The sequence below is a fragment of the Antrostomus carolinensis genome, unplaced genomic scaffold (genome assembly GCF_000700745.2).
Source record: "Antrostomus carolinensis isolate BGI_N321 unplaced genomic scaffold, ASM70074v2 scaffold6441, whole genome shotgun sequence".
In the NCBI taxonomy this organism is placed as follows: Eukaryota; Metazoa; Chordata; class Aves; order Caprimulgiformes; family Caprimulgidae; genus Antrostomus; species Antrostomus carolinensis.
The window spans coordinates 63,580-76,379 of record NW_010296249.1 but is presented as its reverse complement, the minus strand read 5'-3'; positions in this window follow the sequence as shown (position 1 = coordinate 76,379).

The window sequence follows — 12,800 nt, the reverse complement described above, 5'->3', positions numbered from 1 at the left end:
CAGAGGGGGGGAAAAAAGCTTATGGTTTACCACCCAGTTAGGGAAAAGATGGTCTCTTCCTTTACACCACCTTGTCTTTGACAAGCAGCAGCAGGGAAGGACTTGCACCCCAGAAAAGACAAGAAAGTCACACTGCTGTTCACCAGCTTCCTGGGGGATTTTTAGTATTGCTTACATTAGCAGTCTATTTCATTTTTCAGCTGATAAGAGAGGATACTGTCTTTAAAAAGTGAGTTACGCTATACCTCCTTTATGCCCCATACCCTACAAGGAATTTTGCTTTCAAAGTCCCCTGCATTAGCATAACACTGAAGGCCTTGAAAACAAATACAGACAGAATCTGTAAAAAGAAAAAATACTTTCTCGAGCCATGTCTTAGAAATAAGTAGATTCTCCACAGGTGTCACACTAATCAAATAAACTTCCTCAGTAGTTTCAATGAACACATTTCACTTTTCATTTGCCACAGGTCAGGAAACAGCCTTTGCACTCAGTTAATCCCAGCTGACAGACACTAATTTAATCATTCACTAGCATGTAAATACACCCTTGTTCTTTGATAGTCTGTGATTTGGGTATGGGGGAGGATAAAGCACCAGAGAGATGTGGCACCATGTCAGTATCAGTTTGATGCTGTTCAAGGCTTTACATACCTATACAGCATCTGACTTGACAACTGACAGAGTCACTACCATGAACAAGAATCACAACTACCTCCCAGACTGTCATCCTTCAGGATTACACTGCCACCTGACATCACAAACTTGAGGCAAATGGTTGTATCCCTGAAAATCACAGGATCATAGGACACCTCACTCTGGTAGGAGCCTGGGCAGGTCTTCAGTCCCAGCCCCTGCCCATGGAAGGCTCAGTCAAGGGATCAAACTCAGCTGCTCAGGTGTTCACAAAGTCAGGTCTTTACAAAGTCAGGGCAAAAAAGCCCTCAAGGATGGAGACAGCCCAACATCTCTGGGCCCCAGCTCCACTTCTGGGCTGTCCTCATGGGGAAAAGATTTTCCAAATCAATTCTTCATCTTTCAAAGACTTTCAGAATATCACTGTGGTAGGAAAGTATTCATGGCAACAAAAAAGCAAGGTATCTCCCTCTCCACCAAAACAAATAATGTGATCAGCAAAAATCCATAAAGCAAATAAGTGAATAATTTCATCTGTGTACTTTAAATCATTACCATGAATAATTATTTTCCTAATTTTACCACAGTTACCTTCTACTACCTACATTATTTTACCTTGACAAAGCAACTAATTGGATCAATAAAGTTCTCAAATACTTTTAACTATTTAATTCTGCAAAAGTAATGTCTTCCATTGTATACCACTCCTATATCAGATGACCCTGAATTATTGTACAATTTTACGAGCATTATTCACACCAGCTCTAGTGATACAACAGTTTGTTTATGGTATAAACAAGCTGAAAGTGTTTTATTGTATTAAGTATCTGCTGAAATTATGCTACAAACATGGAAATGGAATTAGTACAAATGCCATTCTTGTTTCCATAAGTATGTTAACTTGAGGGAGGGATTAATTTTTCACATTTTCATAGACTACTACATTTAACGGAAACAATTCTTCTGAAAATTTTCACTAATTGGTATCATATGATAAAATGCTCACCCTCGCCACTTTCTTTGCTAGAGAACAAATCTTAAAAGGAGCAGCTGAGGGAACTGGGGTTGTTTAGTCTGGAGAAAAGGCAGCTGAGGGGAGACCATATTGCTCTCTACAACCACCCAAAAGGAGGCTGTAGTGAGATGGGTTTTTATCTCTTCTTCCAAGTAACAAGTGCCAGGGCAAGAGGAAACAGCCTCAAGTTGCACCAGGAAAGGTTTAGACTGAATATTGGGAAAAATTTCTTCACCTAAAGGATTGTCAAGCATTTGAACAGGCTGCCCAGGTAAATGGTTACCATCCCTGGAGGTATTTAAAAGACATGCAGATGTGGTGCTTAGGGACATGGTTTAGTGGTGGACTTGGCAGTGTTAAGTTTATGGTTGGACCTGATGATCTCAAATCCAATCTAAATGATTCTTTGAGTCTATATCCCTAAAGATACATGATATGAACAACAGTTCACACAAGGAGGAAGGAGCACCTCAAAAAATAAGTAGGGCTTCACTGTGACAAAGACATGTTTGCAGGACAAAGCCTCTAATCTTTTCACAACAGCATATATTCTGTTAGCAACATGTGCTCATGACACCCAGAATGAAACCCTTGACAACACTGGACTGACTTCTTTTAAAAATATCACTCTGCTACCTTTATTCTGAAAGTTGTTCCTCTGTGTTCACCGAGACTGCTATCCAGTACAATGCTATTGCACTGGATAGGTATATGAGGCACTAGCCCTATAAGTTTTTAATGTGCTTGGTATTCATACCACTGGTGGCAAAGGACCAGTGTAGAGAACTAAATTTAGACATTGAGGTGAAAGTTATGGGGCAGTGGCATCATCTCCCAGATAAGACTGCCCTGACAAACCTCACTGGCCATGCAAGGAAGGACTGCTTGCTGCTCATCTTGCAGAGCCTCTGTGGCATTCTCTAGTTTTCCAAAGACATATCATTAGCTTTGATCTGTTTGCAAACTCGGTTTCCACAAACTAAAGTGTGCCAAGGAGATCTGTGTGCAAAGGCTCTTAAGCTGACACAGAAATAACAGGACTGCTTGCTACTGATACGAGGTGTACTCAAACCTCAACAAAGCCTCAGTTCCTCAGTGTAAGCTCTGTTTTGGCAAGTCATCCCTATTGCTTTTTGCTCCCTTTGTTATTTTGCACCCAGGAGGGACCCCCTGGGAGACCACAGCAGTGGCAAGAGCTACTCTGAAGGTTGGATGTGCTGATCCTACAAGGGCAGGCTTCCTCAGCACCCACATGCCACAACATAACAGTGACCTGTGCTCTTCACCTTGAAAGGGTTCTGCCATCTAACCTTCACCTACCTGAAAAGGGCAGCGAGGAGCAGAGCTGATTGCTGGCCCCAGAAACCTAAGCTACCTACCTGTGTTGCCCATTCATTGGCTAAGGCAGGTTTTAGCCCAAGCAGGTCTGTCATTTCACAAAGGGCTCAGGCATGGCAGCGCTTCTGCTGCAGATAGAGAGCCCGGCAGGAAGACACCGGGCTCTGTTTTCACTTGGGTTTGAATCTGTTTGCTTTTGGAGATGGCAAGAGCTGCTCAGCCATCAGCCATCTCATTTCACCACACTCCCCCATGCCCTCCCACAACAGACAAGTTTGCCTGCAGCTGGTAAAACTAGAAGAAATCCTGTGCCTCCCAGATCAGAGTCCATCTGCCCCAGTGGGACACGCTCCCCAGCCCGACGGCGGTGGGGGGTACAGCTGGGGCTGGTCCAGGGATGAGGGCTGCCATGAGGGATGACAGTGAGGCGGCACGTCATGGTTCGGGGTGACAGAGCACGCAGGTCATGGCCAGCTCCCCGCTTCACCTCCCCATTTAGCATCAGCTCAGATCTGCTGCTGCCAAGTCACCCACCAGCCATTGTCCAGACTGTTAACTTTTCTTCAGAGTGTTTTAATTAGGTAAATAAAAAATGGTAATTAAATCAACATTACGTAATGTGTTTCTGATTTGTAATCTCATTTAAATTAATTAACTGACTTGGCCCTTGTTTCATTTTTAAACTGCACTAGTTAAGAAGTGGAGCTCTGGGAGTAAATCCAGTATTTCTATAGTTGAAAGCAATTCAATGACCTAGAAGCACTTACAAGAACCAAAATAGCAATAAGCATAGTCAGCTTTTCGTCCCATGCAGAGATTTATCTTTTTAATTTAAATTCCCTTATTTGTTTATGTAAAATAAATCACAACACTTATTTATTCAAAATATTTCTTATACCATTTATAAAGAACATATGTTGCTCATTTTGAAAACCGAACAACTTTCCTCAGCTGTGTTGTAAGTTGTGCGTGGAATATATATATATATATACTTATACATATGTATGCACACACATGCATGCATGCACACAAACACATTTTTAAGTTAGGGGATATTTTTTTTCACGGCCTGAAACAAATGTTTCCCATACTTCATACTATTAGCTGAGCTCTTTTTTGACATGTACAATAAGAAGAGATTTACATAGGTACCTTCCCATATGTGAATGAATGTGAAAGAATTAAGATTGTTTCCAAAACTTTCTGGATTCAGTAGGAAAGGATGAGATATGAATACTTAATTTTATCCATCTGGAAGATGCTGTAGGTACTAGCTATAGTCAGAAATATTCCAAAGTTGTTCTTGGAAAACAAGAAACCTTTTTACATTAAGGTGCTTATCATAAAGGGCTTTTATTACAGATTCTTCAGAAAATGAAAAGCAAAAGATAGAACACAGTGAAAGACTTACTTGAGTGTTTAGAGAAAAAAGAAAATATATGATAGACTATATTAATGAAAAAGTTCATATTTGCATGTAAAGAATAAAAATTTGCTTGCATATACCTTCAGTCAGTTAACAAACTGGCCACTTCATTATGTTGTGAAAGACAAAGGTTGACCCTTCGTGCCATGTATATTACTAAGAACTTCTGTGTGGAGTTTGGTTTCATAGAAGTCAATGTGGATTTTACCACTGACTTTCATGCAGCTGGGATTTCATTTTCTGTGGTGCTTTAGGGAAGTAAAGCAAAAAGAGGTTTTTTCAAGGAGATAACATACACATTTCCACTACATGAGGCAATATTTTTAGGCACAGCATAATGATGACATGACTATGAAAAAAAATCAGTTTTGTTCAATATGGGTCTCAGCCAAAGGTTGTTAAAATCAATGGAAAGCTGCTCCAGCAAGCTTTGGATGAGGAACTTCATGGTAAATTACAGTTTAAAAGTACAAAAGAAAAGATAGTTCAACAAATACTGCAGGATAGGACTGCATCTTTTCTTCAAAGCGCATTTACTCCACTAAAACATACAGTAATAAAAGCCAGACTCTAGCCTTTCAGAAAGTTACAATTGTATGCTACTTCATGAGTCTGAAACACCACCTGACAAAAAATCCACAGAGTAGTCTACAAATATTAGCAGAGGCTCATGAAGCCTCTATTATTCTGTAGAAAGAGATGTCCCAAAATGCCAAGTATGCCACCACACTATACAGTACTTGGGGGAAATAAACACCAATTAGACTAAAATGCTGTTTTACATATCATGGAAACTCCAAAATTAGACCAGAGCACTGCAGTCAGTGTTTAGTATTTCTTCAAGCCAGTTAAGAAAAATATGAGGTAATAACCTCTGCCAGTAAGTAGAGCTGTGTTTAGGAGCCCAAAACAAAATTAATGTTTTCTCTGAAACAGAAGGGAAAAGGCTTAATGATTTCACAACCTGAGCATCATTGTAGTATTTCTAAATACTGTAAAATTTACAGTATTTAGAAATATTTTTTTTAAAAAAAAGGATCTCCTAATTTTGATCTATTATCCACAATACTACCACAACTATGTTTTAATTTCAATTAATTTCAGCTTTATAACTGGTGGTAAAACATGACCTTTAGCATAAAGGATATGGAAAACCCCAATAAAAGACCCCAAAAGAGTGATGGTTTGGTTTTGGTTGGCACATTGGTTTGGTTTTTGGTTTTTTTTTTCAACTGCTGCCTATACACTGTTGAGTATTCCTTATCTTGAGATTGCCAGTTGATGCCATACGCAATTTTTAAACACTGGGATATTAATTTACAGATAATAGAGATGGGGCATAAGGAATGCCATAGTTCTGTGTATCCTTAAGTAACATATTTTTAATCATAGATCATGTTTATGAGAGCAATGTCTCAAATGCAGTATATATACATAATTTCTAGGTTATGTTACCGTATTCTTTAAAAAGTAGATTTAATTCCACCTGTTATAATCTAAAAATTCATAGACTAGATATGCACTACTTTGCCTGTCCATATTCCCACACACACACTATTAAAACAAACTAACAGTGACAAAAGAAAGATTAAATCTATCAATGGGCACTAAGTAGGTAATGTACAAGAACTGGCTGAAGAAAATTACCCTACCTTTTCACACCAGTGGTTCATAAACTTGACTGGCATTGCATGTGTACTAACAGCCACCACATTTATTTTCCAGCATATGCAAGCTGGTAATAAATAAATAATGAAAAGAGATAATGTATAGTATACAGAAGCAACAGTAATTCAAGAAAAATTCTGAATACTGCATTGATTTTCTGCCTACTTTGACATTTTACGGTAGACAAAAATTAGAAGCACCTCATCATATGATGTGCCACAGAAGAAATTAAAATGTAGAACTGACTAACCCATAGAAATGTATGACTAACCCAGTTTTGGATTTTGGCAGGGATGTTCTGCAAAAAACACAAGGAATTTTTTTTAAAGCCTGTAAACAAAAAAGAAAAAAAAAGTATCCTGGTTTAAACCTTGTCTTTCAAATTTTAAAAAAGCAATTTTGAAGAACATGTTTTCCACAGACACAGACTGTGTCCCTATTAGTAACAGTACTGCCATTATAGTCGCATTGGTCGAAAGCTATAAAAAAATATTATTAAATCCTATCTGATCATGTTCATTTGTATCTTCCCAACATACATCTGTCAATTTGTGGCCAACATCACTTGGAAGCATCCACTTTGTAATTCTGTAACTTTCACTTACATGACAGCATATCCTCACTTCTACTAATTTCTAATGCATCAGCATAATCTATGTAAGTGAAATCCCCTGTACATAGGTACAAGATTTTAAAATATGCTTGCTGTTTCAGTATACAGAAATCTCTCAAGTCTGATTTGGTCTGCAGCTGTAAAAAAAGTCTTTGGAGTTAAAAAATGTTGTACAAATTTACTGAAAATGCAACAGAAACTCAAGTTTCAGTTTCAAGTGGCAGCAAGTTGTACCCCCCAACAGCTTCAAGACATGAAGCCTTAGACATGCAACGCATCTACTACAATTGCAGGAATTACATTCTTATTAAAGGCCCTTTTTTACTTAAAAATAACTTTCTGCTGGATAAAGATATAAGATAACATTTAATCCAAGCAATCATTTCAATTTCAATGTTTGTTTATTCATGTACCTGTGTATGTGTGTGTTGAAATTATAAACGCATATAGCTTCAGGGTTATCTTACTCATATATCAGCATTTGGGGCTTTGTAGAGGGGAAAGTCTAATGAGTTAAACATGTTAATTCTCTTGTGCATTACTGAAAGAACAGGAATAAATGTGAAGAATAGCACCTTTACAACAGCATTCCTTACAGAAATATTTCAGATTTTTCTAAAAACTTTACAGCAAAAAATACCAACTTCATAGTTGCACTGTCCTTCTTCCAGGAACAATACTAATAATTTCCCGCCTTGTGCATCCACATAGCAGGTCCAATATTCAGTTTAACATCTTCTTACATGTATTCATACACTTTGACAGTTCTGCACTGTATTTTTTGTGGACAAATGGATTAAACTTACTTGATCTGAAGGAGTTAGATGAGACACAGTGCACTGCACAAGAGTTCGGGAGTGTGCACTGTAATTACAGCAGATCGTTTTATGACCGATTTCAAGCAGATGACAATACCTGTGGAAACCTGTGAACTTTTCTGTTTAAAGATTTTCAAAAGCTCAAGATTGTGCACCACCTTTTTCCCTTCTTCCTGTCCCTCCCTGTCCCCCACAAATATGCTTCTGAAAAAACAATCTTACAGCTCCCTTTCTAGCCCAGCCTCCTTTCATTGTGGTTGCCACCAACACTTCAGAGCATTGTAAAGTCAATCTGTCTGTGCTGCTTGAGCAACTTAATGTGAATTTGGAAAAGTGTGCAATTCCAAGACTAGACTTCATTTAGATCAGCCTGTCTTTCAGGAGTTCAGGTTTCCACACAGTTGCTAAAATTTGCATTGACATGCAAATGAGACCAATTGGCTAGCTAGACAATAATCTTTACCTTTGTGAACAGTTACAGCAAGCAAATCTCCAAAGCCCCAAAATGCTTTTATGTTTTCAAGTAGTTTTCCAGGAGATGCTGTGTCTGAATAACAAACAGTATCCCTTTAATGACTACTTAAAAGTGAAACGCGAACAACAATAGAGCCTTTTCAGGACAGCAGCATGATATCAGTAATAGCAAGAACATGAGAAAATCCAATACTCTCATGAAATTCACCTTGGCCTGGGGCTGTGTTTCCCCACCCACTGGGTGTGACTGGCAGGCAAGCCTTGCAGAGAGCCCACTCGTCACACCTCACACTTGCAGAACACAAACCAAGAAAACCAAAACAAAACAAAAAACAAAAAAAAAGGCACTGATCCCAGATACAGCAAAGTTAAGAAGCCTACTCATGAGCGTATCCTAAGCTTTTCCCAAACCCTCTCCAATCTGAAGCTGTCCCATAGCTACGTACACTTTTCACATGATGCTGTTCTGTTCACTTGGCACCAACCCGCTCCCACATGTGGGAGCAGAACAGGGCTGTGTGACCCGCCTGCAGCAGAGTGAGGCAACATCAGGACTGGCTACAGAAAGCTCCACCAGCAGCAAAGCAACCACCGGAAACCAAGACTATGCCAGTACCTTTTTTGGCCAATTTTTCTAATGATTCTGGCATTAGCCTTCCTACATATACAATTGTTCAAAATTAAATTCATGTAACAAAGCTAAAACGTGCTCCATACCAAGCCAGTTTGTCTGCTATAAGTTTAAAACCCTGTGTGCCCCAAGGAAACGCTAGCTTTACTGTATGGCCCCTTTCTTCTATTTTAACCAAATGAACAATCAAATCACTTCCATATGCATAGCTATTGATAACAGCATGATGTAAGTATTCAGGAAACAGCACATGAAGACAGATTGCTGTGACAGTAAGAATAAAACTAAAGCTTTATACAAAGTTTAGTCTAAAGGTTACCACAGTTTGCTAGACAGTATGTGTATCTATATAGGAGACAGCCCTCCAAACATGAATCAAGGAAGACTGTCAAGCTTGCAAGCCTACACTGTTTCCCATACACAAGTTGGCTCAATCACAGCAAGTTTGGGTATCCTTGCACAGCTCTCACCTATACAACTTCAAACTATACACCACAGCCTAACATTAAATTTATGTAGATTACAGGCAATCACATGAGGATCTCTGAGCAAAGGTATATGTCAGCACCAAAATGATAGCTGCCTTCCTAAATTTTTTAGCATAAATCAATTTTAATAATCAGCAGATGCAAAAAATGTAATCAGTATGTTGGAGCTTTAAAAAAAAAATAAAAAGACCAGGCTAAACATACATAATAAAAATAACATGCTAGGAAATAACATTTATTGAGCAATGAGGCATTAAAAACAAGTGCAGTGATTATGGTGAACAACAAGGCAAACTCTCTGGACCATATCTTTCCATGAGATTAGCAGAGAAGAACCACAGTAAATGGAAATATCTGGACTATGAGTTTAAAAATACTTTTTCCTACGTTTCCATACTTCATTCAAGTGTTTTCATAGTCTGCTGAAATATGTTCTCTCAACATTGTTTGCACAATCATGAACAAGACTGGAATGGCTTAATCCATTAGAAAGCCAAGATAAATCTGTAGCCCAAATTACAAACTCCTTACAGTTTTGAAAGCTGTGAAAATGAAGTTTGTGCCTCAGAAAAGACCACCTCCTTCTGCAGGGTTTGCAGACCGATTTTAACAACCAGTAGAGCCTGAAGACCCCTTGTATGGACGACAACCTGTGTTCAGTCCCTGCTAACAACAAATTCAAGGTTGATGGCCTGCAAGGGTCAATATTTAAAACTGAATTTTGTTCTTGTTCACACATAAGCATACCCACAGTCCTTCCTGCTGCAGGGTAGATTTGTCAATTTTAAGGTCACAAAATAAACAGCATCAATCAAGATCATCTTGCTGAATTCAGGCATTCCCAGGAGAAAGGCTCCTGAAACACTCCACAAAGTCAAGCTCTGTGAAAACTCTGCAGTGATATTTCATTTTCAGGTACCTGAGAAAATTACTATCCCCACCCTGGCCCTGAAGAAAAACCAAAACATTCACCAACAAAGAAACAAAGCTGCATGACTACTAAACTCCTTCACCATTACTAATGCTCTCTGCTTAGCGGGGCAAATACAGTTCACAGTGTTTAAATCAGAACCCAGGGAAGCACAACTGGAAAGACAGAAACAGACAACCCACTTTCAGAATAGACAAGTGATAGTAAAAATTGCCATCCACAGTTACAGAGGGTTCTTCTGTTGCTTTATTAAGAGCAGAGGGCATGTATGTAGGTAAATTAGTCCCTGGTATGCAATGAATTCAGAGTATGTGGCTTTGTGTATGTGGAGTTAGAAGTGGTTGTCTACAAGCAATATTTGACTCGAGGAAGTACACTGTTATTCCATTACTGACAGTGGCAGCCCTTTTACCCAAACTCTAGGTCTGTAATTAACTCTAGGAAAAATGCTGTATATTAAATTGTTAAATATTTACTGTAAAATAACTTGCAATCACCTGTATGAATGAACAAAAGAACCATCAACAAATTCTTTTCCCTACCTTCTCTTTGCAATCTCTCTCTGCCTTCCTCCTGCCACTGCCATGTGCCTGGGTATGTTCCTCAACTCTGCAACCTTCTCAGTGTCCAAGAAAATACTTGTAGTTAAACAAACCAAAACTAATAAGAACTGTTCACGGTTCTTGTTCAACTGAATAAGAGACAGACAATCAAATGCTGCTTATTACGAAGAAGTCTTGCTGAAAGGATCTTCCTCTTTTTTCTCTTGCTTGTTGCTGCTACTTTAAAGAAACACCCTCTCTTTAAAGGTGTGCAAGGTAGGGCAGAGGCTGAGCAGAAGATGAATAAAGTGAATAGGCTTTTTTGAGGACTGACTAAAATCCAAAGCTGTGCTTTGCAACCCAGGCTTTGATGAATCATCTGAACAGAAGGCTTCCCCTACAATCAAGGAATTTTACAACTCACAGCCAACAGTCATGCTGCATTTATGGCTACTGTTATGAGTCTTAGTGTTCAGTCAAACCCAGGAGATTAAAGCTTTAAATGAATATTATACTAATGATAAGAAACATCGCAGAAATAGAAGTGAGAGATATATTTCCCTGCTTCAGCTTCACAAGGTGGAGAGAAGCTGAACCAAAATCAGATGAACAAATTTCGACTGGGGAAAAAAATGTACGAAAACTGTTCAGTTCAGGAGTTTTCAGATTTATGCTCATGAAGTTTAGGTTCTGAACAGGTATATACTTATTATTAGAACTTCCCAGTTTTAAGTATTACTGTAAACTTAATTTTCTTGGTAGTTACAACAGGGTCAGAGATATTAATGTAGCTGCAGAGCCAACTGCAGAGAAGTGTAGTACTCCAAAGGAACTTGACTCCCAAATACAGTGAAACTGCAGGAGCAAGCAAAAACAAACTCGGTGAGGAAGGGGAGAGGGATAAATCCACAAAAACAAAAAGGTGGTTATATATCTTTAGCACTTCACATTTAACTGAGTTTACTTGGTATTCCTCTTTAAATGTTCAGTGTTCACTGCCTCTGAAAGCAGTTTGCAAAACTGTAATCCATGCACTCCTACTGTCAACAATTTCTCTGTATTCCTGTCTCAGCTGTGTGCTGTGTACTTTCCAATTTAACCTAATACAGAAGAATAGAAAGAAAATACAAATGTTGGCATAGGTGATTTCAAGCCTTAGTTCTTTGACCTTTTTGTATAAGCTTTTGGCATCTGTGACTTGGCAGGCAGAGTGCAGGCCAAGCCAGGACAAAGAGGAAGACAGGAAGCAGAAAGCTGGCCATGTCTCCTTGGCAGTCAGCATTGCAATAGGGTGAAAAACCGCATCGTTGCCAAACCAGAAACAGTGGGGGAAGCCCAGATAGTTGGCAAGTCACATATGGCTGTATTGTACATCCTAAACACTAAATGTCTGATAAACTTAAGTGCTATGCCAGAACCTAATCTATCTAAACTGTCTTCTGCTCTACAGAGGAATACTTCATGTGCCCTTGTTTATGTGTTTCTTAAAGAACCAATGCAGCATTGTTACTACCATCTAAGGGTTGGCAGGTTAAAAGCTTCCTGCTACTATAGGCGCATAAGCTTTCAGCATCTTTCTAAAAAATCCTCACTGTCCTGGTTTTTAGCTGGGATAGAGCTAGGTTTCTTCTGAGCATCTAGAATAGTGCTGTGTTTTGGTTTCAGCCTGGGATTTGTTATGAGAGAAATGCTGATAACATACCAATGTTTTCATTTTTATCACTGGAAGCGAAAAAGTTTGTGTTCTGTTAGTCTACAAGTGCAAGGATGAGGAATATTTAAATTAATAAGCTAAACTGGCATTTGGATATGCCAATGGGATATCCCATGTCATATCACATCATGTTCAGTATTTTAATGAAGGAGGGTCTTTTCCTCTTTTGCTCTCTCTGACTTTTACTCTGGCTCTTGGTCTTCCAGGACTGCAGTTTTGATTCAGGATTGTCACTCCTCCAGGATCATTATCTGGGAACAGGCTGGGCTTGGTCAGTGGGTGCCGAGCCACTGCACTGTGTATCACTCATTTGCATATTTGATTACTATTATTATTTTAATATCAGTATTGTTTTAGGTTTTATTTTATTTTAATTATTAAATTGTTCTTATCTCAACCTACAAGTCTGCTTACCCTTGCCCCCAGTTCTCTCCCTTACCCTCTGTGGGCAGGGAGTGAGCAAATGGCTGCATTTGGCTGCTAGCCAAGTGAAACCACCACAACCAC